The sequence below is a fragment of the Bufo bufo genome, chromosome 6 (assembly GCF_905171765.1).
Source record: "Bufo bufo chromosome 6, aBufBuf1.1, whole genome shotgun sequence".
NCBI lineage: Eukaryota > Metazoa > Chordata > Amphibia > Anura > Bufonidae > Bufo > Bufo bufo.
Window position 1 is genome coordinate 406440819 of NC_053394.1, and position 25361 is coordinate 406466179.

At 42.9% G+C, this 25361-nt stretch overlaps 2 protein-coding genes and 1 long non-coding RNA gene across 3 annotated transcripts in view; all 3 read right to left on the reverse strand.

The window, feature by feature from the left end:
- The window catches only part of LOC121004461 (gastrula zinc finger protein XlCGF26.1-like), a 29501-nt gene extending 20516 nt beyond the window's left edge, over nt 1-8985 (reverse strand). The window contains exon 1 of the mRNA XM_040436693.1: nt 8940-8985. The gene's annotated coding sequence lies outside the window, so the exon portion shown is untranslated. The remainder of the gene's footprint in view (nt 1-8939) is intronic.
- LOC121004473 (oocyte zinc finger protein XlCOF22-like) overlaps nt 1-25361 on the reverse strand; it is a 137906-nt gene that overhangs the window by 62006 nt on the left and 50539 nt on the right. The gene's annotated exons all lie outside the window — the stretch shown is intronic.
- LOC121004550 lies at nt 9445-12706 on the reverse strand. Its single transcript, XR_005779746.1, has 3 exons — nt 11662-12706; nt 9633-9775; nt 9445-9503 (listed from the first exon to the last, which is right to left on the reverse strand). It is a non-coding gene; the product is annotated as an uncharacterized LOC121004550 (long non-coding RNA).

Below are 25361 nucleotides of genomic sequence, written 5' to 3' on the forward strand. Positions count from 1 at the left end.
TCCAGAGGTCGCTCCTTCTTCTAGTGTCCATCCCACCTGAAGATCCCATGCAAATAGAGCGCCTTTGATTGACCAGGAACGTTTACGCTGCAAAGCAGAAAACTTGCGTTTGTATTGTGGTGGCAAGGCCCACTTTGTGCGTAATTGTCCCCAGAAGTTGGGAAATACTAATGTCTAGGATCTGTTGGAAAGGTGGTCCTAGACAAAGAGAAATCCTCTTTGAAACTTTCCGGTGACTCTCTCGCACAAGGGAGTCACGCTGTCTGTGCCTGTATTCCTGGACTCTGGGTAGGCCGGTAATTTCATTCAGCAAGCTCTGGTCCATCAGTTCCAGCTTCCTACCATCCGTCTTGAAAGGCCTCTGTCAGTGGTCTCCGTTAATGGACTGCCACTCCCTGAACCAGCGATCGCCATGACTGTGCCCCTCAAGCTGCAAATTGGGGTTCTGCATTCTGAGATGATTTCCTTCTACATGCTGCCAGCGTCCGTGAATCTGGTTATCCTCTGTCTACCTTGGCTGCGTCAGCACTCTCCAGTTCTGGACTGGAACTCCGGTCAGATTCTACATTGGGGATCATCCTGTCATTCCACCTGCCTATCGGAGGTTCGACCTGCTTCCTCGCCTACTGTACCAGTAGACATGTATGGACTCCCACAGCAGTAGGCCAGTTTTGCAGATGTTTTCAGCAAGAAAGAGGCGGAGACTCTGCCTCCTCATCGTCCGTATGATTGTCCGATTGACCTTCTGCCTGGTGCCACTCCTCCTCGTGGTCGAGTCTACCCCCTCTCACTTTCCGAGACCCAAGCGATGTCTGAGTACATTAAGGAAAATCTCGAGCATGTACATTTAGTATTACCGCGGTTGAGAGAAAATCACCTAAACTCGAGAAATGCCTTTTCGAAAAATCTACTGTACCGTTTCTCGGATACGTCATTTCGGATGCCAGGTTGCAGATGGATCCTGAAAAGTTACTAGGAAAGGGGTGAATGCCAAGGACTGGACTCCAGAGGCAGAGGCTGCCTTCGTCTAATTAAAGAATTCCTTTGCTTCTGCACCGGTTCTGCGTCACCCCGATCTCTCCTGCCAATTCTTTCTAAAAGTGGACACCTCCTCCATAGGAGCCGGTGCCGTTCTTCTACAGAGAGGTTCCAAGGGCAAGATGATTAACTGTGGGTTCTCCTCCAAACTCTTCTGACCAGCTGAGAGGAATTACTGTATAGGAGACAGAGAACTTCTAGCCATAAAACTGTTGGAGGGGGTCCAGCATCCGGTGATAATATTCACGGATCACAAGAACATTACATATCTGCAGACAGCCCAGCGTCTGAACCCTAGCCAAGCAAGGTGGGCTCTCTTCTTCTTTCGTTTTAATTTATTTTGACTGGATTTCCCTCGGCTGTGGAACTTGCTAAACTTTTTGTGAAACATATATTCCGTCTGCATGGTTTACCGGGGCATATTGTTTCTGATCGGGGAGTCCAGTTTACCTTCAAGCTCTGGAGAGCTCTTTGCCGACTGCTAGAAGTTGACCTGGACTTCTCCTCCGGTTATCACCCCCAAACCAACGGGCAGGTAGAACGGGTCAATCAGATATTAGAGAATTACCTTTGGCATTTTGTTTCAGCTCAACAAGACAACTGGGTACAATTGTTATCTTGGGCAGAGTTCTCCTACAATAACCATACTAGTGAGTCTACTGGTTGATCTCCTTTCTTTGTCGTTTTTTGGACAGCATCCTCGTACTCCTCTCCCTTTTCCTATATCTTCTGGGGTACCAGCGGTGGATTCCTCTTTTAGGGATTTTTTTTAGATCTGGCAGGATACCAAGATTTGCATCGATAAAGCAGTGACCCGCATGAAGATGAATGCGGACAAGAAAAGAAGAAAACCGCCTCAGTTCTCGCCGGGAGATAAGGTATGGATCTCCTCCAGAAACATCCGTTTAAGGTTTCCTAGTTTCACGTTTGCCCCTAGGTTCCTGGGACCCTTCGTAGTTGTAAAGGTCAATGAAGTGACCTTTAAATTACGGCTACCTCTCTCTCTTAGTGTCCACAATACCTTCCATGTATCCTTGCTCAAACCGGTAGTCCTTAACCGCTTCTCTACAGCTCCGTCTACGGCGACTCCGGTGTCTGAAGACTCGTAAGAGTCATTCAAGGTCAGGGACATCTTGGGCTTCAGGAAACGTAAGAAAACCTACTACCTGGTGAATTGGAAGGGCTTCGGTCCGGAAGAGAGGTCTTGGGAGTCGGAGAATATTCACGCTCCGTTACTGATAAAAAGGTTCTTGTCCCGTCGTGGACTCAAGAAAAGGGGACGTTAGGGGGGGTACTGTAACAGAGGCTGCTGTACGCCGCTGTTCTCCAGCTTATCGCCGCGGTCCAGGGAGCCGCGCTCAGTGTTGACCTGTGGTCGGATTCGGACAGAATTAATTACGTTCTTTTGAACAACAATAATGCCGATGTGGCCTTCAGTGAAAATAAGTTTGACAAACAGTTAAGGCAGATTTAGACGGGCAGAAGCTTGTTCCTGGCAATCTTCCCGTCTAAATGGCAGCCAAGTGTAAGTTCGCCTTTAGTGTAAATTAGAAGACTTCTATAACTCTGAAGGTAATCAGGGACATATCATCTAAACCTTTGCTCTCCCAGTTTATTGGATAATGTAGAGATAATATCTTCAGTAGCATGTTATGTTTAAGGGAAATACAGAAGACAAGGAGGAGTAGCTGGTGGGGAGGGAGCTCTCAAGAGGGATCTGATAAATGATGCTGTAATCTTGTAGTTCACAGGATGTCAGCCACAAAGGAGAGACTGATCTGTCTGACAGGACAGCAAGCCTCGGACTGGTGGTCAGACCGGAGATCACATGACCAGGTATCCATAATCAAAAGGTTCAAAATGTATGGATGTATCTCAGCATTATATGTGCTGATGAAAATAATCCTTTATAGCTTTTCCAATAATCAACTGCCAATATTATATTATACTGTATGCAGATGTTACATTTTCTATACATTTTCATAAGCATTACTGTTGTTTACTTTTAAGAATTCATCTAGACACTTTTTAAAACTGTCCCATGTTCCTGCTGTGACCACAGTCTATTCCACAGATTCACAGTTCTTACAATAAAGAAGCTTTGACGCTTCTGGAGACTGAACTTTTTCTTCTCCAGTTGGAGGCAGTACCACCTTTTGAGGGCATTTTACATGGAACAGTTTTTCACCACATTTTTTGTATGGCCCATTTATATATTTGTATATGTTAATCATGTCCACCGTTAGACGTCTCTTCTTAAGACTAAATAAATTAAATTATTTTAATCTTTCTTCATAACTAAGATCCTCCTTGCCCCTTATCAGTTTAGTCACTCTCCTCTGTACTTTTTCCAGAACCGAACTGCGTATTCCAGATAAGGCAGCACCAACACTTTTAATGCAGGACAATATCCTGGTGGCCTTAGAAGCAGCTGATTGACATTGTATGCTGTTATTTAATCTACCATCTACAAGGACACCCAAATCCTTCTCTATAAGTAACTCTCCCAGTGTTACATCACCTAGGACATATGAAGCACAGAGATTATTACTACCAAAAAGCAGAACTTTACATTTTTCCACATTGAACCTCATTTGCCAAGTTGATGCCCAATCACTCAGAGTGTTCAAGTCAGCTTGTAGTTTATGGACATCTTCCATAGACTGTACAGTACTACACAGCTTAGTGTCATCTGCAAAAATAGATATGGTGCTATTAATCCTGTCCTCGATATCATTAATAAATAAATTAAATAATAAAGGGCCCAGCACTGAACCTTGGGGTCACCACTTATAACCTGGGACCATTCTGAATAGGAATCATTGACCACAACTCTCTGGACACGGCCCTTCAGCCAGTTTTCAATCCAATTACAAAATATACTTTTCAAGCCTATAGACCTTAATTTACCTATTAAACGTCTTTGAGGGACAGGATCAAAAGCCTCACTACATCCACAGCTGCCCCTCTGTCCAGGCTACTACTTACCTCACTACATCCACAGCCGCCCCTCTGTCCAGGCTGCTACTTACCTCCTCATAAAAACGAATCAGGTTAGTCTGACAACTTCTGTCCTTGGTAAACCCATGTTGGTTATCACTTATAATATTATTTACAGTCACATACTCCTGTATATAGTCCCTTAAGAGTCCTTCAAACATTTTTCTCACAACAGAAGTTAAACTAACTGGTCTATAATTACCTGTGGAGGACCTTGATCCTTTTTTAAATATGGGCACCACATTGCCTTGCGCCAATCACTTGGCACTGTACCAGTACCTAGAGAATCTTTAAAAATGATAAACAGGGGCACAGCAATGACTGAACTGAGCTCTTTAAGCACTCTTGGGTGTAATCCATCTGGACCTGGAGCCTTGTTCACATTTACCTTATTTAACGTATCTTGGACCATATCTACAGTTAGCCAATTGAGTATATTACTGGATGTACTAACAGCCCCAGCACCACAGATATCTGCTCCTTTCTCTTCTTTTGTATATACAGAGCTAAAAACCCATTTAGTAACTCTGCCTTTTCTTTATCTTCAGTGACTACCCCCCCTTCCCTTTACCATTATTTAGGGGACCTACCTGCTCGGACCTTGTTTTTTTTTAGCATTTATATATTTAAATAATTTTTGGGGATTTGTTTTGTTCTCTTTTGCCACCTTCTGTTTGTTTTGTATTTTTGCTAATTTTATCTTCTTTTTACAGATTTTATTAAGCCCTTTGTAATCTTCAAACGCTACAGCTGACCCCCTTAGATTTGTATATTTTTATTTTTTTTTGCCTTTTTTTTTACTTTTTACAGTTGCTGTAAGCCATGGGGGTTAATTTTAGCCGTTTATACTTGTTACCTAAAGGAATACATTTTTGTGTGCAATTACTCAATGTGGATTTAAAGCTCTCCTATTTATCCTCAGTATTATTATGTGACAGTAGCTGCTCCCAGTCTATGCCCTGAAATGCTGCCCTCAACCAAGGGATATTAGCCTTTTAAAATTCAGTGTCTTTGCTCTGCCTGACAGAGTTTGCTTCTTACAGTTTAGGTGGAATATAATTATATTGTGGTCACTATTTCCTAGTGTTTCTTGAACAGTAACATTTCCAACAATCTCTGCATCATTATAAATTACCAGATCCAGCAGAGCATCGCCCCTAGTGGGGGCTTCTACAAACTGGGCCCATAAAGTGGTCCTGCAGCAAGCTTAGGAATCTTCTCCCCTTTGCGGTTGAGGCAGAACCATGACCCCAGTCAATGTCTGGGAAGTTAAAATCTCCCATTATGACCACTGTACCAGCCTGTGCAGCCGCTCTATTTGGTTATACAGTTGTGTTTCTATCTTCTCTGTGATGTTAGGGGGTCTATAGATTACACCAAGTATTAATATTAACAGCCCAGTCATGTGAAGAGTCCAACCATGTCTCAGCCACACCAACTACATCTATGTGTTCTTCTAGTACCATAGCCTCCAGCTCCCCCATTTTTCTAGCTAGACTTCTGGCATTTGTGAAAATACATTTTAAATGACTATTACCTGTAAAGTGAATATCCGGGATTTTTTGGTTACCTTGGTTGATGTTTGTATGTAACAGGTTCTTGTTACCAGCAGCTCTATTTTTCATCGGTGTAAAGTTCTGCCTAGTCTTCTCCCTACTTTCCTCACTAACCCCAGCCCCACTAAATCCCCACTGTCTTATATCCCACTCTCTATCTACACTATCTACCCCCTTATTAGTATGACCCCCCACCCTCCCCCAGATCCTAGTTTAAAAGCTTCTCCAGCCGTCTAACCATTTTTCCCCCAGAGCAGTTGCATCCTCCCCATTAAGGTGCAGCCCGTCCCTACTGTAGAGCCTGCAACCGACAGAGAAGTCGGCCCAGTTCTCCACGAACCCAAACCCTTCCTTCTTGCACCGGCTTCTGAGCCACTTATTTAACTCCCTAAGCTCCCGTTGTCTCTCTGGTGACGATCGTGGCACTGGTAGTATTTCTGAAGACACTACCTTGGAGGTCCTGGACTTGAGCTTCTCTCCTAGTTCCCTAAAATCATTTTTAAGGACCTTTCATCTCCCCCTGACTTTGTCATTGGTGCCAATGTGTACCATGACCGCCGGGTCTTCCCCAGCCCAGGTCTTCCCTAAAATGGAATCCATGGTATGACCTTGGTACTGCCATTCTGACATTAAGGAGGCACCAGGATGAAGGCTCATTCAAGGCAGCTGGGATAGTTGGAGACAGCACCCTAGACTATATAACTCTTGAAGATAAGGATGCAATTAACTCTTCATGTTCATGTGCAACGTTTGCAGAATGTGCAAAACTGTTAGGGGAACGCCCATATGGTAGGTGGCCAAAAAAATGGCATAAAAGCCCCTTGGTTCTGGCAAGAACCCAGACTTGCTTCACTATCTTCTGTGGCCAGGGATCTCTGTGCAGCACGCTTTTCCTAATTTTATTATCCACCCTTAATTTCTTTTACTATCTTTGTAAATCTCTTACATTCAAACTCTCTAATTTAAAGGGGTAGTTCAGGATTAGCCATATGAGGGCTCGATATTTTGAGGGACAAGCTGTACTTTCTCATGGCACCATTTAATATTGCATATAATAGGGTGGTAGGCTGTGGAAAAAATTCCAAATGGGGTCGAATTGAAAATAAAAATTTAATTCCACCATAGTTTTATGGCTTTCATTTTTACGGTGTTTTTATTCAGTAAAACTGACCTGTTCTCTTCATTTTATTTGTCAGTATGATTACAGCAACACCACATTTATAAAGTTTTTTCCTGTTTTAAGAAAATATTTTTAATTCCTTTGTCATATTCTGACCCCCATAACTTTTTATATTTATGTCTACAGAGCTGTGTGAGGGCTCATGCAGACCGATCTGTAGTTTTTATTGATACTATTCTGAAATGTGTATAACTTTTTGATCACTTTATAATTTTTTGGGAGGAGAAAGAACAAAAAAAAGTGATGTCATCAGCCATTTTTATTTTGTTTCCTGTTCTAGCATTTACCGTAGACAATAAATACTTTTACATTTTAATAGTTTGGGTGTTTTGGAAGGTCGGGAGAAAATTATCTTAATTTTTTATTGTTAATTTTTATTATGGGGAAAGGGGGATGATTAGATTTTTTTATTTAAGGGGATTTTAACAAGCTATTGTTAAGATAGCTTGTCCTTTAGACTGAATTACCATTGCAGCGTATGGAGCTCTGACCCTTCTGACCTTCATAGGAACTATTGCTGCAGAAGTGTTGGATTTGCCACATGGCGGAACAATTCCAGCCCCTAGAGTGCAGCGCTACGAGGGGGAAAGTCGCCTCCGATGCCGTGTTCACAATTTATTACAGCATATGAGATGTTAAATGTTTGTGATTGACAGTAACACAGATCGCAGACGTTAGCCCTAGGTCTCTGCTGTGTGAAATAGCAAAAACCTGGTGGCTATCGCGCTTGCTCCTTTCCAGGGTTCCGCCATCTTTACAGATGCAATGGCACTGGTTGGCAATGGGTTAAAAAAAATGTACCCATTATAAAGAACCTGGACTAGAACTATGTTGGCCAGCTGGTGTCTTGGGACCATACTGTAATGTACACTATTGTGTAATATGCACACTGCATGGTTGCTGCTGTGGGTAGTTAGGTAAGACAAAGAAGGATGTGTAGTATGGGGCACAAAGAACCATGAATGTGCATAGTAGCATCCCTTCTCAGCGAATGGTGAAATCTTATGTGAAATTCCCAGGTGGAGCAGGATATGGAAGGGAGTAGTCTGCGAGAAACCTATAGATGCATTGTACAGGGTGGGCCATTTATATGGATACACCTTAATAAAATGGGAATGGTTGGTGATATTAACTTCCTGTTTGTGGCACATTAGTGTATGTGAGGGGGAAAACTTTTCAAGATGGGTGGTGACCATGGCGGCCATTTTGAAGTCGGCCATTTTGAATCCAACTTTTGTTTTTTCAATAGGAAGAGGGTCATGCGACACAGACTTATTGGGAATTTCCCCACAAAAACAATGGTGTGCTTGGTTTTAACGTAACTTTATTCTTTCATGAGTTATTTACAAGTTTCTGACCACTTATAAAATGTGTTCAATGTGCTGCCCATTGTGTTGGATTGTCAATGCAACCCTCTTCTCCCACCTGTGCTAGCATTTCTCCTGCGGTGTTGCTATCAGTGTGTGACGAGTAGGAGAAAAGGGTTGCATTGACAATCGAACACAATGGGTAGCACATTGAACACATTTTATAAGTGGTCAGAAACTTGTAAATAACTCATGAAACAATAAAGTTACGTTAAAACCAAGCACACCATTGTTTTTCTTGTGAAATTCCCAATAAGTTTGATGTGTCACATGACCCTCTTCCTATTGAAAAAACAAAAGTTGGATTCAAAATGGCCGACTTCAAAATGGCCGCCATGGTCACCACCTATCTTGAAAAGTTTCCCCCCTCACATATACTAATGTGCCACAAACAGGAAGTTAATATCACCAACCATTCCCATTTTATTAAGGTGTATCCATATAAATGGCCCACCCTGTAGAACAAGCAAAAGCTGACCATCTGGGCACAACTCCATGTTGGCTGACCAATTGTAGCATCAGGTGTTTTCCAGCCAAGGACTGCTCAGAAAATTGTGCAAAAGGTGTGCAGAAGTTCACAGAGAAGCTCATCTTAAAAGTCTCCATAGGCAGAACATTGTGAGAAGATCCAGACAACATGTAATGTCTATGGTCAGCTGTAATCCTGTCATCTCCACCTTTCTCATTATACAAGGATAAAACATATAATACTGGTGGATAAAACAAGACTGAAGACAAGATCTTCACAGCCTTCTACAGATCATAGGTAACATTTCATGAAACCTTATCTCCATCTACCTGATAATCCTGATAAACATTGTGATGTTCTTCTGAACCATCCTGTGGAAGATGAGGACTGGGACATCTCTCCGGTGTTATTATCTCTTCCTTAACTGTAGGAAACACATCCAGTGACTGAATTCATTCCTTACATACAGATAATGAGAGGACGTGTGTATTTAGTCATGTCTATTACCTGCTGGTGTAAGGGGCAACTGATCCTCCATCATGATGTCCTTGTACAGATCTCTGTGTTCTTCTAAATACTCCCACTCCTCCATGGAGAAATAGACGGTGACATCCTGACACCTCATAGGAACCTGACAACACAATGATACAGTCATCACCCAGATCCCTTCATAGTGTTCCTGTATAATGTCCCAGCATTCCCAGCAGTGTCACCTCTCCAGTCAGCAGCTCCATCATCTTGTTGATGAGTTCTAGGATCTTCTCTCTATTGATTTCCTCATGTATCAGGGGGTGAGGTGGAGGCCCCATGATTGGGCTCAGGGTTCTTCTCCATCCTTCAGACACAGGGTCCTGACAGCGCTCACTAGAGGTCTTCTTCACTAGTGTGTAGTCCTGGTTATGGAGAGACACAGTAATAAATATCACTCCATACATCTCCAGAGTCCCTCACCTCTCCAGTCATGTCCATCTGTTAGTAACATAGATAAGATGATGTAATGTGACATCATCAGAATCTCTCACCTCTCCAATAAGCCGGAAGAGGATCTCTAGGGTGAGATTGATTATCCTCTCCGCCATCTTGTCCCTGTTCCTATCCATTCTTGACTGGTCAATCTTACTGTATATAAAAGATATCCACTGAGCGGATCCTATATTGTAGGAACCTGAATGGAAAGAAGATAAGATGATGTAAAATCATACAAAATTCCATGTAAAAAAGGAGGAGACATCGGAGGAGATAATAAAGTGTAGATGTTGTGTTCTCTTCTATTAGGTGAAACAGGAGTTGAATATTTTGTCAAGGCAGTTCCTCCATGTCTATTGTCAAATCTGTGTCATATCATACTGCAGCTATACACAACCATTATAGTCAATCACAGCAGTGATGTTTGTATAAAAGAGTAATCTGGTAGATCACTTCTGAAATCTGGAGAGACCTCAGAAGTCCTGTCAGTATTGACAGAAATACAGATCATACTGGAACTATTCAACAATACAGAGAAGGTGAAATAACAGCCTTCATACAACAGATGCTCCATACATCCCCATATTCCTGGGTAGTTTTAGGCCTCTTTGCTGTAACAGAACAATGGTTATTTATCTGGGTTTTGTTGCTTCTCATGTTCTCTGAAGAACTTGTTAGACCAGCTATATCTTCTCAGTAAGAGCATAAAGTTTTTTTTGGGATAAACATAATGATGGCATACCCTTCGAATAGGCCTTAAATATCAGACTGCTGAGGACCTGAGTTTTTGGGGGTTCTACTGTTGGGGTACCTCATGTCTTTAAATACAAAATGGCACCAAAAAAGCATTCCAGCAAACTCTGTCCTATAAAAACCATATGGCGCTCCTTCCCTTCTGAGCACTGCAGTGCACCCATACAGCAGTTTCCAACCACATATGGGGTGTTTCTGTAAACTACAGAATCAGGGTAATAAATACAGAGTTTTTTTTGCTGTTAACCCTTGTACTGTTACAGGAAAAAAAAATTTTTTTAAATGTCACCTCCAATTTGTTAAAATTCTACACCTAAAGGGCTAACCAAGTTTTTAAATTCAAATTTGAATAATTTGAGGGGTGTAGATTCTAAAATGAGGTGGTTTCTATCATGTACCATATACCCCTCAAAGTGACTTCAGACCTGAATTGGTCCTTAAAAAAGTCGGTATTGCACCTTTTCTTGAACATTTGAAAAATTGCTTCTAAAACTCTCCCTTGTAACGTCCAAAAAATAAAATTACATTTACAAAATGATGTCAACATAAAGTAGACATATGTTGCATGTTACTCATTATTTTATGAGGTATCAATATCTGTCTTAAAAGTAGAGAAATTCAAATTTAGTGAAATGTGAATTTTTCCATATTTTCTGTCAATTTTGATTTTTTTTTTAGATAAATAAAGGTAAAACATATTGACTCAAATTTACCCCTAATATGAAGTACAATGTGTCACAAAAATATAACAACTATTTTAGAATCACTTAGATAAGTAAAAGCATTTTATAGTTAAAGTAGCACACATAAATTAGCACATGTCCGATTTACAAAATTAGGCTCTGTTCTGAAGGTGAAAACTGGCTGTGTCATGAAAGGGTTAAAAACACAGCAAGTAACCTAATCTACCAGGTTCTTCCGCTTCAGTAGTGGGAACGGCCCAATGAAACCTGTTGCAAGCTTATGAGATGGAAATTTTTTAACTGATATTATTCATAGATAACACAAACCCTTTCTCCAGATCAATTTGGGGACCTGACTGTAGATGCCTTCTCACACTCCTCTTCATCTCAACAGCAAGTGTTCTCCAAATTCTTGAAAACTTTTGGATAAATGTCTTGGATATTTTTCTATTTCTACAAACATCCAGAACTTAAGAAACTAGAGGTTGAGCAGATATCCACAGAGGAATACTCAAGTTTGAATGGGGATTTACTGGAAAACTTGGACGTGTGGTTATCCTGGGCAAACTCTGCTGAAGGTGACTACCGTACTCAAACCAATTATCCCGAGTGACATTCACATATGAATATTGAGATATTGCTCAAGTACCTGGCTGATTCTCTTTGTCTGACTGTTGCTCTGTACATAGTAACCAGAAGGAAAATGTAGGGCATTATGCAAGGATTTACATTATGCTTTCCAGAACTTGGGAGACAAATTGCACTCCTCGATCCAAGACTTTTGCAGGGAGAACGTGGAGCTGGAAAATCTCCTTAAGAAAGGTTTGAGATACCGAAGGATCAGAAAGTAATGCAGATATCAGGACAAACTGGCTAATTTTTCAGAAATAATCCACCAGTATCCAGAACCTCAGGGGAATTTCTGTATTGGCCAGGATGTGGTTATACTCAGAGATATGCAGCAGCCTTAGGAAAGAAAACTCTGATTCTTCTCTGCCGGACAATATGTGAGAGGAAGACGGTCCAGCTTTCATTCCATGGATTTAGCCTTCGAGTAGACTGGACTGTTCGAGATTCACATGAGTTCAAAAGAGTCCCTGGAAAGTCTGCTCATTCTAAGAGGTGTCACCATTTCTCCAAGGCAAGTTTCATCGCCAGTAGCTCACAAACTGCAATGAAGTAGTTTTTCTAGTCAGCAAAAAATTTTTGGGAAAAGAAGTCGAATGGAAGAGAGTGAATTTTTGGTGTTTGCTATGAAAGTAGGGGAACTGAAGAGACATCGATCACCAGAAAAAAATAGATCCAATCCAGATGATAGAGAACTAGAGCAGAATAAAAGCAGGGCGAAGGGTTGCAGTACAGAATCTGGCCAGTCTCAGAAATTCACTACTTACCTCTGGGTCATGGAAAAACAGCAGGTAAATTACAGAAACCAAATGGCATCCGTGGGTAGGTCACTGCAAGTGGTTAGAATGATCCCTCAGTAGTCAGTATCATTTACATACTTCTGTTTTAATTTTTGCTTAAAATAAAGCCTAAAAAATGACCATAATATTATATCCAGTGAATGAGTAGAGTCTGTGAGTCTTCTCTACTTTACTTTGGTTACTACTCACCTGTAGTGTTGGGTGGGAATATTCGAATAGCGAATATTAATCGCGAATATCGGCACTTTGAGAATTTGCGAATATTTAGAATATAGTGATATATATTCGTAATTTCGAATATTCTAGATATTTTTTTTTCATCAGTAACCTCCTTTATTGCTTGTGGGACAATGAGAAGGCTGCAATGTCTTTGTCTGAGCTTAGCAACATCGCTAGCAACCAATAGGAAAGTTGCCTACCCCTTTAGTATACAAGAACCTCCCCAGCAGCCATTGTATGCAGTATTTTGCAGATCTGAGAGAGAGAGCAGTGACATTGCTGTGCTGTCTGCTTTCCTCTCATTACATTAGATAGTTAGTTAGCTAATATATATATAATACAGATAGTTAGTGGGAGACAGTCAGCGGAGGTTATATCCTGATATAGTGGAGCTGATAGGTTCTGCTGTCCATACATACATGCTACATACATAGTGCTGTGATGTCACTAATAAGTAGTCAAACCTGTTAAAATGTGAAGTTGCACGTATTGTGCCAAAATATGTGCATCATTAGTACCGATTTCGCAATCGCGAATATATTGGAGCGTTCTACCTGTATATAAAGCTATTGTAATGTTCTGCCTTGCCGACCATTTTCTCCAGTCTCAGGAAACTTCTAGCAGCTTGAAAAATGTAGCTATAGTGACCCACACCTGTATTTCGCACGCATTACGCGAATATTACATTGCCGATTTTTCGCGATCAAGAAAATAATATCGAATTTGCGAAATATATGACGAATATTCTACCAAAATTCTAATATTGCCCCTGCCGCTCATCACTACTCACCTGGGCGGTTATCTGTAGGAATGTCCTCTGTACTCTGCTCATCGCCCCTCACATATGTCTCTGTAGGATTAATATTGTTCAGTTCTTCACCCGGATTCACAAGCTGTGAAAGAAATATTGTAGAAGTCATCAGACGGTTGGAGAAGTCGTGTGGAAGGTTTTATATGACCAGAGATCAATAATTAACATGATAACCAAAAAAGACCAGGTAGCAGGAGTTATCTGACCCAAATATCTGCAGGTTTCCTGTATAAATGCAAATTGTTGGTTCCTCATTCCGACCAGCAGTCTCCAAAGTAAGAAAAATGTGAGAAGAACCAGACAACATGTAACATCTATGGTCAGATGTAATCCTGCCATCTCCACCTTTCTCATTATACAAAGATAAAACATATAATACTGGTGGATAAAACAAGACTGAAGACAAGATCTTCACAGCCTTCTACAGATCATAGGGGACATTTCATGAGACCTTATCTCCATCTACCTGATCATCCTGTGGGACATTGAGATGTTTTTCTGAACCATCCTGTGGAAGAAGAGGACTGGGACATCTCTCCTTTGTTCTTCTCTTCTTCTTTACTGTAGGAAACACATCCAGTGACTGAATTCATCACTTACATACAGATAATGAGAGGATGTGTGGATTTAGTCATGTCTATTACCTGGTGGTGTGAGGGGCCGGTGATCCTCCATCATGATGTCCTTGTACAGATCTCTGTGTCCTTCTAAATACTCCCACTCCTCCATGGAGAAATAGATGGTGACGTCCTGACACCTTATAGGAACCTGACAACACAATGATACAGTCATCACCCAGATCCCTTCATAGCGTTCCTGTATAATGTCCCAGCAGTGTCACCTCTCCAGTCAGCAGCTCCATCATCTTGTTGGTGAGTTCTAGGATCTTCTCTCTATTGATTTCCTCATGTATCAGGGGGTAAGGTGGAGGCCCCATGATTGGGCTCAGGGTTCTTCCCCATCCTTCAGACACAGGGTCCTGACAGCGCTCACTAGAGGTCTTCTTCACTACTGTATAGTCCTGGTTATGGAGAGACACAGTAATAAATATCACTCCATACATCTCCAGAGTCCCTCACCTCTCCAGTCATGTCCATCTGTTAGTAACATAGATAAGATGATGTAATGTGACATCATCAGAATCTCTCACCTCTCCAGTAAGCCGGAAGAGGATCTCTAGGGTGAGATTTATTATACTCTTAGCCATCTTGTCCCTGTCCCTGTCCATCCTTGATGGGTCAATCAGGAGAAGGATCTTATATAGAAGATATCCACTGAGCGGATCCTATATTGTAGGAACCTGAATGGAGAGAAGATGAGACGATGTAAAATACCATTTAAATACAATAACTGGAGATAACAAGAGGAGACATTGGAGGAGATAATAAAGTGTAGATGTTGTGTTCTCTCTTTTTCTAGATTAGATCATTAGTTAAATAGTTTGTCAAGTCAGTTCCTCCATGTTTGTGGTCAATGAAATGTGAAAGCATACTGCACCTTTGCACAACCTCTATAGTCAATCACACAAATACAGATCACAGTCTTCATACAATAGATGCTCCATACATCCCCAGATTCCTGGGTGGTTTTATGTGTCTTTGCTGCAGTTGAACAATGGTTATTTTTCTGGGTTCTGCTGTTTCTCATATTCTCTGAAGAACTTGTTAGCCCAGTTATATACAGTGGGATGCGAAAGTTTAGGCAACCTTGTTAATCGTCATGATTTTCCTGTATAAATCGTTGGTTGTTACGATAAAAAATGTCAGTTAAATATATCATATAGGAGACACACACAGTGATATTTGAGAAGTGAAATGAAGTTTATTGGATTTACAGAAAGTGTGCTATAATTGTTTAAACTAAATTAGGCAGGTGTCATGCTCTGCTCAGGTTATGTGCGGAGGTCTGCCAGATTAGCAGCACGTGTGTAGCCTTTTGTTTGTGTTTTGGAGTTGAGCTATATCCGCCTCCCTTCAGGTGCACTAGGTGGGGTCGTTGGTTTGAGTTTAAATTACGCCCACTCCCAGTGTCCTGTGCGGGTTATAGCTTCTGTCTTGCTCTGAGGAAGGAAGGAAGGATTTGTTGTTCCTGCTCAGTAACAAGATAAGTTGTTTTTGTTTTCTTGTGGTTGTCTGTCTAGGCTGTTAAAAAGAGACTCCTGCCCCCTCCAGGTCTAAGGGAGCAGGCTGCCTCTTTCCCCCTTTCACCATCTTAGGGATTTTAGGGAATCTTCAGCCTAGGCACGGGGACACGTTAATTCCCACCTTCAGGGTCTGAACGTGGGGATAGAAGTCTAGGGAGAGCTGGTAGGGATTTGTCAGGAGGTGACCTTTATCCCCAGCTTCTTGCCTAGACACTTGTTTGGTGGTATTTTGTGTATCTTGTATCCTGTCCCCCGTGACAGCAGGTGCATAAATTTGGGCACTGTTGTCATTTTATTGATTCCAAAACCATTAGAACTAATTATTGGAACTCAAATTGGCTTGGTAAGCTCAGTGACCCCTGACCTACATACACAGGTGAATCCAATTATGAGAAAGAGTATTTAAGGGGGTCAATTGTAAGTTTCCCTCCTCTTTTAATTTTCTCTGAAGAGTAGCAACATGGGAGTCTCAAAACAACTCTCAAATGACCTGAAGACAAAGATTGTTCACCATCATGGTTTAGGGGAAGGATACAGAAAGCTGTCTCAGAGATTTCCGCTGTCTGTTTCCACAGTTAGGAACTTATTGAAGAAATGGAAGACCACAGGCTCAGTTCAAGTTAAGGCTCGAAGTGATAGACCAAGAAAAATCTCGGATAGACAGAAGTGACGAATGGTGAGAACAGTCAGAGTCAACCCACAGACCAGCACCAAAGACCTACAACATCATCTTGCTGCAGATGGAGTCACTGTGCATCGTTCAACCATTCGGCGCACTTTACACAAGGAGATGCAGTATGGAGAGTGATGCAGAGGAAGCCTTTTCTCCACTTGAGGTGGGCTAAAGCACATTTTGACAAGCCAGCTTCATTTTGGAATAAGATGCTGTGGACTGATGAAACTAAAATGGAGTTATTTGGCCATAACAAGGGGCGTTATGCATGTAGGAAAAAGAACACAGCATTCCAAGAAAGACACCTGCTACCTACAGTAAAATATGGTGGTGGTTCCATCCTGCTGTGGGGCTGTGTGGCCAGTGCAGGGACTGGGAATCTTGTCAAAGTTGAGGGACGCATGGATTTCACTCAGTATCAGCAGATTCTGGAGACCAATGTCCAGGAATCAGTGACAAAGCTGAAGCTGCGCCGGGGCTGGATCTTTCAACAAGACAACGACCCTAAACACTGCTCAAAATCCACTAAGGCATTTATGCAGAGGAACAAGTACAACGTTCTGGAATGGCCGTCTCAGTCCCCAGACCTGAATATAATTGAAAATCTGTGGTGTAACTTACAGAGAGCTTTCCATGCTCGGAAGCCATCAAACCTGAATGAACTAAAGATGTTTTGTAAAGAGGAATGGTCCAAAATACCTTCAACCAGAATCCAGACTCTCATTGGAACCTACAGGAAGCGTTTAGAGGCTGTAATTTCTGCAAAAGGAGGATCTAATAAATATTGATTTTATTTCTTTTTTTGTGGTGCCCAAATTTATGCACCTGCCTAATTTTGTTTAAACAATTATAGCACTTTCTGTAAATCCAATAAACTTCATTTCACTTCTCAAATATTACTGTGTGTGTCTCCTATATGATTTATTTAACTGCCATTTTTTATCGTAACAAACAACGATTTATACAGGAAAATCATGACGATTAACAAGGTTGCTCAAACTTTCGCACCCCACTGTATTCTCGGTCAGACCCTTAAAGGGGTTTTCAGGATAAGCATAATCATGGCTTACCCTTAGCATAGGCCTTAAATATTAGAATGCTGAGGGCCTGATTTTCAGCACCCACAGAAACACTAACGTAAAACATAACTTGGAGGAGCATGGCCTCGCTGTGCAGGGAAGCAGACATGATGTCTGAGAACTCCCGCAGCTTGCAGTCACAATCCACCTTATACCTTTTTCATCCTGACTCTTCATCTCCTCCTATCCCACCTTGTCCTAACTCACCCAGGAATCTAACCCTACATTTTTTTAGAGTGCCGTACCCAGTCTTTGAGGAAGGACTATAGACATTCTGCAGCCTAGCGTGCCAGCTTAACTGCGGTCCGCCACTTTGTATCCCTTACCTAAGTGGCCGCGCAGCAGACTTGCTCCTCTCAAGTTGTGGTTGGCAGGGGCCTCCATAGCACCTGCTTAGCCCCAGCCGTGGAAACTATAATCCTTTACGCTAAACTGGCTTTACCAACCAACAGCACAAATTCACTCTTACCATCTGAACCGGACCCTGCTGTGGGACCTCCACCACCAGCATTTGATCCTAGTGAACTTTACGCTAACATTAAGAAACTCTGCATCGGAATTATCTAAAGCAGTTGCTGATTTTACTAAACAGCTAGACGACTTGGGTTCTAGTGTTTCTGAATTGATGATAAAATAATGACGTAGTTGATGCCATGAAGGAGGATAATTCTCCCCTGCAAGAGCCTGTCCACAGACTGGATGCAACTGGAGCTTAAAGAGGACCTCTCCCCGCTCCTGACAGGCCTGTTTTAATAGCTTCATGCGTTCCCCATGTAATAACAATTCTGGAGAATCTATTCTTATGGCTCTATGTTGTGTCATTCCTTTATTATTTCTACTAGAAGTTATGAATGAGTTGCTAGCAGCCTGCAGTAAGGGTACAGAGGGGGAGGTAACCAGTTGGGGGCGTGTCCCTGCACAGACTCTGTCCAATCCGTGCTGCCATTGTCAGACTGTGCAGGGACACTCCCCAAACTTGTTACTCCCCCTCTGTACCCTTACTGCAGACTGCTAGCAATTCATTCATAACTTCTAGTGCAAATAATAAAGGAATGGCACAACATAGAGCCGTAAGAATAGATTCTCCAGAATTGTTATTACATGGGGAACGCATGAATCTATTAAAACAGGCATGTCAGGAGCGGTGAGAGGTCCTCTTTAAATTGGAAGACCTGGAAAACTGTAAATGGAGAACAAATATTAGAATTTGGATCTAAATGAACTCTGTGATATTTTGCAACGAGAAGGAGTTGCCTTTGATCAACCAGCTGGACCTGCTCCGTTGCTTCAGCGCCACCTGGCTAGATTGTGGCATCTCAGGCACAAGCATAACTCAGCTGTGATGGGATCTCCTGGACTGGGTACATCCTCTACTCCTTCTCATGCCTTCTCGTAGTTGAACCTAGAGCAGAGGTCGGCAACCTCCGGCACTCCAGCTGTTGTGAAGCTATAACTCCCTGCATGCTCCATTCACTTCTATGGAAGTTCCAACAACAGCCAAGTAAGTGTGCATGCTGGGAGTAGTAGTTTCACCATAGCTTGAGTGCCAGAGGCTGCTGATCCCTGAGCTAAAGGATTTCTTTCTACAGAACTGGAATGTCTGATGGTTTATTTTAGTTTTTTAGATACCCGTAGATAGCAGTCCATATGTTCATTAATTTTCTGCAGGCTGTGGTGCCCCTGAGTCTCTCTTGTTCAACCACCATAAGTATCTGTGGTATTATAATATTTTATCTGCCTCGTGAACCCAATGCAGCCACCAGTAAACATTTGACTACCCTGCCTCAGACCACACTTAATTGCCTCAGGCGATTATGTTTTATTTTTGGCTCTTATATCGATCTCGGGGTGCACCACTATCAGTCCTTTGATGAACATTATCTTACACATCTGCTTCAATCTGGTTAAAAACCATTAATACTTTAATTGTATGTAAAGTTCCCCTGTGGTATAGTTATCTACAATGATTGATTTTGGGTTTGTAATTTTGAATTTGATAAATTTGTGGTGGCAGTGGTGCACCCCCAGTTAGGTCTTTGGTATCTGCTTACCTGGATGCCTCTGCTGACCGGATCTCAGGGACACCGCAGCAGTCACTATTTTTGCACTTCACGTGTCACCTATACTCGCTAGATTGTTTTGCATACCACCCCTTAGGCTGGGTACACATCACCGTTTTCCGTTTGCCTAAATCCATCAGATGAACAGAAAAAAAAACACGTATCCTTTATTTTGAGCATCCTCATTTTGCATCTCTTTTTGTCAGTTCCATCATAGAAACTCACTAGAGAAAAATTCCTCCTTAGGCCTCATCTAGAATAACGGATTTCAGATGGAACTGATGAAAATGGATGCAAAATGAAAATCAATGCTTGAAATAAGGGATCTGTTTTTTATTATTTATATCACATCAGAAGAATGGAAAAATAAACGGCGATGTGAACCCAGCCTACGGTGGAGTTTTTTTATACAATTTTCTTATTTTAAGATTTAGATTTGCCATGGTTCTGGATACCATCATCCACCCCCACTCGGCCTGGTATCAGACGGTTCAGTTCTGTACGTGGGCACTGATTTCATGTGTGATTACAGTTGTACTCTTTTTATTTTCTTGGATTATAAATGCCCTCGTATTGTATCCAAGAATCTCATTTTACTTCAACTTCTTACCCCAAATACTTACATCATAGATATACGCTACTATGTCATGCCCCATTGTATTCTAAAAGCAGCGGAGTAGCTATTTTCTTTATAAATTCCTTACCATTTGAGATTGAATCTACTATTCTTGATCCTCAAGGACGATATACACTCACCTAAAGAATTATTAGGAACACCTGTTCTATTTCTCATTAATGCGATATCTAGTCAACCAATCACATGGCAGTTTCTTCGATGCATTTAGGGGGGTGGTCCTGGTCAAGACAATCTCCTGAACTCCAAACTGAATGTCAGAATGGGAAAGAAAGGTGATTTAAGCAATTTTGAGCGTGGCATGGTTGTTGGTGCCAGACGGGCCGGTCTGAGTATTTCACAATCTGCTCAGTTACTGGGATTTTCACGCACAACCATTTCTAGGGTTTACAAAGAATGGTGTGAAAAGGGAAAAACATCCAGTATGCGGCAGTCCTGTGGGCGAAAATGCCTTGTGGATGCTAGAGGTCAGAGGAGAATGGGCCGACTGATTCAAGCTGATAGAAGAGCAACGTTGACTGAAATAACCACTCGTTACAACCGAGGTATGCAGCAAAGCATTTGTGAAGCCACAACACGCACAACCTTGAGGCGGATGGGCTACAACAGCAGAAGACCCCACCGGGTACTACTCATCTTCACTACAAATAGGAAAAAGAGGCTACAATTTGCACGAGCTCACCAAAATTGGACTGTTGAAGACTGGAAAAATGTTGCCTGGTCTGATGAGTCTCAATTTCTGTTGAGACATTCAAATGGTAGAGTCCGAATTTGGCGTAAACAGAATGAGAACATGTATCCATCCTCTGATGGCTACTTCCAGCAGGATAATGCACCATGTCACAAAGCTCCAATCATTTCAAATTGGTTTCTTGAACATGACAATGAGTTCACTGGACTAAAATGGCCCCCACAGTCACCAGATCTCAACCCAATAGAGCATCTTTGGGATGTGGTGGAACGGGAGCTTCGTGCCCTGGATGTGCATCCCTCAAATCTCCATCAACTGCAAGATGCTATCCTATCAATATGGGCCAACATTTCTAAAGAATGCTATCAGCACCTTGTGGAATCAATGCCACGTAGAATTAAGGCAGTTCTGAAGGCAAAAGGGGGTCCAACACCGTATTAGTATGGTGCTCCTAATAATTCTTTAGGTGAGTGTATAAACCTGATTGGCCACCTATATTATACTCATTTGTGCTTTATTTCTTATCTACCTAATGATCAACCTGTCTCTTTTTTCGCCATCTAGGGACAGTAGTTGAACAGCTTTTATTCACCAAGATTGTCTGGTGTGAAGATTTTATTATGTCCTTTGATGAAGCACTTGCTTGGTGCTCCCCTACTGTGGACAACTTACCTTCTAAATCTTCTAAGTTGTATGAGGCAATTGATGCGCACACTAGATGTAGATGATTGTTGGAGGGAGTTTAATGGCCCCTTACTTTTCACCAGACCACCAACATTATATTAGAATTGATAGGATTGATTGGCCTCCTTCCAAACTTACATATGGTCAGATCATGATCTTGTTATGACGGAGTTTAATCTGGATGACCCAACTAGGTGGCCCTTTTCCTGGAGATTGAATGAATCTATTCTTACTGACCCTTCGATAACCGCCTGTACAACAGCTTCTCTTCAGATACCTCACCCGCTGTCAATTGAGCTGCTCAGAAATCAGTTATTGGAGGCACCATCATAGCTGAGACGTCCAGACTGAAGAAAGAACGTACAGAAGTGTAGGCAGATAAGTTAGCTGACAAACCGGATGAGATGCTTGCCGCTCGTTTACGCACTGGTCAACGACTAAATACTGTATACCATTTGAGGGATGCGAGAGGGCGGGTTACATCTAATCCTGCTAAAATATATAAGCAATTTCATACTTTGTGCCAAAAATTATATTCATCCCCTACAGATGTCTCTTCACATGAAATAGACTCAATTACACATACCGAGATTATCCCCGACCGATGCTCATGGCGATTTGGTGCTTCTAGTAGATTTGGTGATGAAGCACTGGGCCTGGTTAGAATTTCAGTGCTTTATTTTATTTTTAAATGTAAAGGTATAATGTTATGTGACCATATTCTCCAAGGAGGCCCTCTACCCCTTGATATGCTTAATGCTTTAATCACAGTAATATCTAACCTCGGTAAAGATCGGTCCAGCCCTGCAAATTATTCTCCTATTCCACTCCTTAATATGCACCTGAACATTTTTGCTTGTATATTAGCTACTCGCCTTAACTCCGATCATGTGAGATTTATCCCTGGCAGACATTGTAATAAAGTTATATAATATTGTCTAGTGGGCCAACAGGAAGTCTCAGTCTCCATCTTCGTTGGCCTTGGACATTGAGAAAGCTTTTGAAAGCTTGTTGAGGTCCTATCTTTATCGCATCTTGTCTTCCATGGGTATTTCTGGAGCGTTTATACGTTCTATTCACTTTCCTCAATTCCAACTGCGTACCTTAAAGGGGTTGGGCAGACCATATCTAATGATGTGGGGGGTTCAGTCAGCACAACCCTGTATACAGGTGCACATCGCTATGGCGAAATACATATACAAACGCAAAATACAAATGCAATGGCACTCTGCAACCAGCATTCTGCCCTGCCTCTATGCTGGATGAGGCATTGGTGTACATTTTGGCCAGGATAGGTCATCAATATCAGATCGGCATGGGTCTGATACCAAGGTTTCCCTGCCGATCAGCACTCCATGTGAGCGCAGCTTCCCATTCATTATGCCACCACTCCAGAGGCGATGACGTGTAGTGTAATGAACAGGTCATCAGCGGGGGTGCCGGAAGCAGCACTCGCATGGAGCGGCAGGGGTGCCGGGTGTTGGACACCATCAGCTCTTGGGGGCTCCTCTACAAAACTTCGTTATTTCATGTTACAGCTTTGGAGGTGGGTTAGTTTAAAGGCTTTGTACACCATCAGGGGCAGTTTTTTTATGATTGCATTTTATTAATTTTGGGCTAAAAATATTAATCTGCTCTGTGTGAACTGCACTTTCACTTTGTGCCATCTAATAACCCTTATCTCTAAACTACCAGAAGGTCATAAACACTTATTTAAGCCACATTCTTATCAGTAAAATAAGAATTGAGCTATAATAGAGGTTGGAGATCAGAGATGTCCGGTAATGAAACACAGTAAAAATAGAGATACTACTACTAGAGAATCTCAAGGCTGTACAGAGAAAAGGGCTCAACATTTTTCATGAGGACAATTGAAAAAAATAACTTTTTGTCACGGCCATGGCTATGACCGTGACTCCTGAACCGCATGCGGTTGTCAGCGGTTTTCTTTGGTGTTCAATCACAGGTGAGGGCTGTGGTATTTGCCTCACCTGTGGTTGCCGCTGGCAACAGTGTGTATGTGGCAGCGTAGCAGGCTGAGCTGTGCCATTGCAGCTCGCTACGTTGTGCATGCGGTTTTGTGTGATGTGTGTATGTGTGCACTTCCTTTTTATGTTATTGTGTGCACGTCTCCTTTAAGTGGTGTTTTCCCTTCCCTGGTGTTGGAAGGGTTAATCTCCTTCCTAGTGTGTGTGTGCACTGGGTGTGTCCGACTGTGGGGTGTGGCTTCTTGGCCTATAAAGCCTCACTGCTTTTGCAGGCCTGCTGGTTGCTTCAGCCATGCTTAGCTGAGAGCAGCCTCATGTCTTTATTACCTGCCAGTAAGAGCCACCCCTGTGGTCATAACCATAATGTCGCTTTAAGTTATTTCTAGTTATGTGTGATGTCCGTGTGATGTTTTATATGTGATTTTGTGCAGCTATGGATCTGGGTCCCTGTGTGGGGATGCGTTTGTGATCTGCACCCTGCTAACACAGGGATCCAGTCAGCAAGGCTGTGGCAGGTAGGTGGAACTCTTTGTTCACCTGCCATATCCATAGAGCTGTTTATGTCTCCCCTTTTCCTGCAGCTTGGCCGTTGAGACTCCTGCTCCTCCGTGTCTAGGAGGAGTGGGCTTGTCTTACTCAGCTCCTAGGTGAGGGTCATCTTGAGGGCTAGCAGGGACTTTTAGGTTCCGGAGCATGGGCCCTCCTACCGTCAAGGTTGGCTCATGTAGCTAGGAGCTAGGGTCAGGTTAGGGATGCGTTTAGGAGGTGACCTGCTCCCTAATCCTGTCTTCATGGCCAAGGAGCCGTAACATCACCGGGCTTCACACGGCTGAGGATTTCCCCCATCCTCAGCCGTGACAGTATGACCACAGTCGCTTCTTACGTGGCGCTACCTCGAAAGAGGGTGAAGCATGTACCGCCGTCTGCGGAAGGGGTACATGCGCGCTCTTCGGAGGGAGAGCGTTCTGGGGGTTTCGCCTCTGACGGCGCGGTGAGTGGCGTTTCCCCGCCTTCCCTTCACCGTTGCCTTGTGTGGCGTCCCCCTGATTTTACTACACGTGGTGTGTGTCTGGTATGCGGTATGCATACCTTCGAAAGAGGGTGCAGCATGCAGTGCCATATCCTTGTGGCCTGCATGCGCGTTCTCCGGAGGGAGAGCGTTCCTGGGGGTTCTCCGTTAACGGCACGGTTGGTGGCGTATTCCCCGCCACCTTACCTTCCGTGTCCGTGTTGGGGATCCCTCGTCCCTCTCCATGTTCCCATCTCTGGTCGTTTGCTGGCAGCACTCCGTAAGTAGTCCAGCTGCGTGCTGGTTAGGGGTGTCTGCTGGCAGCGACTGGAGTGGGGACGTGCGTGGAGAGTCCCTTCGTCCATCTCTCAGTGGTTCTTTCCCCTTTGTTGCTGGTGCGGGCTGCAGTCCTCGTCGGACTGGCTAGTGTGAGCCGGGAGAGGATGCAGCTGACAGCGACCCCTTTTTAGAACCGGCACTGAGAGTGGACGTCCCCTTCTCCTATCCCCTTGTCTGAGTCCCTCATGTATTTATTTTTTTTTTGGTGGGGGGGCTTTGAGGGGTGGGAGTGTCACGGCCATGGCTATGACCGTGACTCCTGAACCGCATGCGGTTGTCAGCGGTTTTCTTTGGTGTTCAATCACAGGTGAGGGCTGTGGTATTTGCCTCACCTGTGGTTGCCGCTGGCAACAGTGTGTATGTGGCAGCGTAGCAGGCTGAGCTGTGCCATTGCAGCTCGCTACGTTGTGCATGCGGTTTTGTGTGATGTGTGTATGTGTGCACTTCCTTTTTATGTTATTGTGTGCACGTCTCCTTTAAGTGGTGTTTTCCCTTCCCTGGTGTTGGAAGGGTTAATCTCCTTCCTAGTGTGTGTGTGCACTGGGTGTGTCCGACTGTGGGGTGTGGCTTCTTGGCCTATAAAGCCTCACTG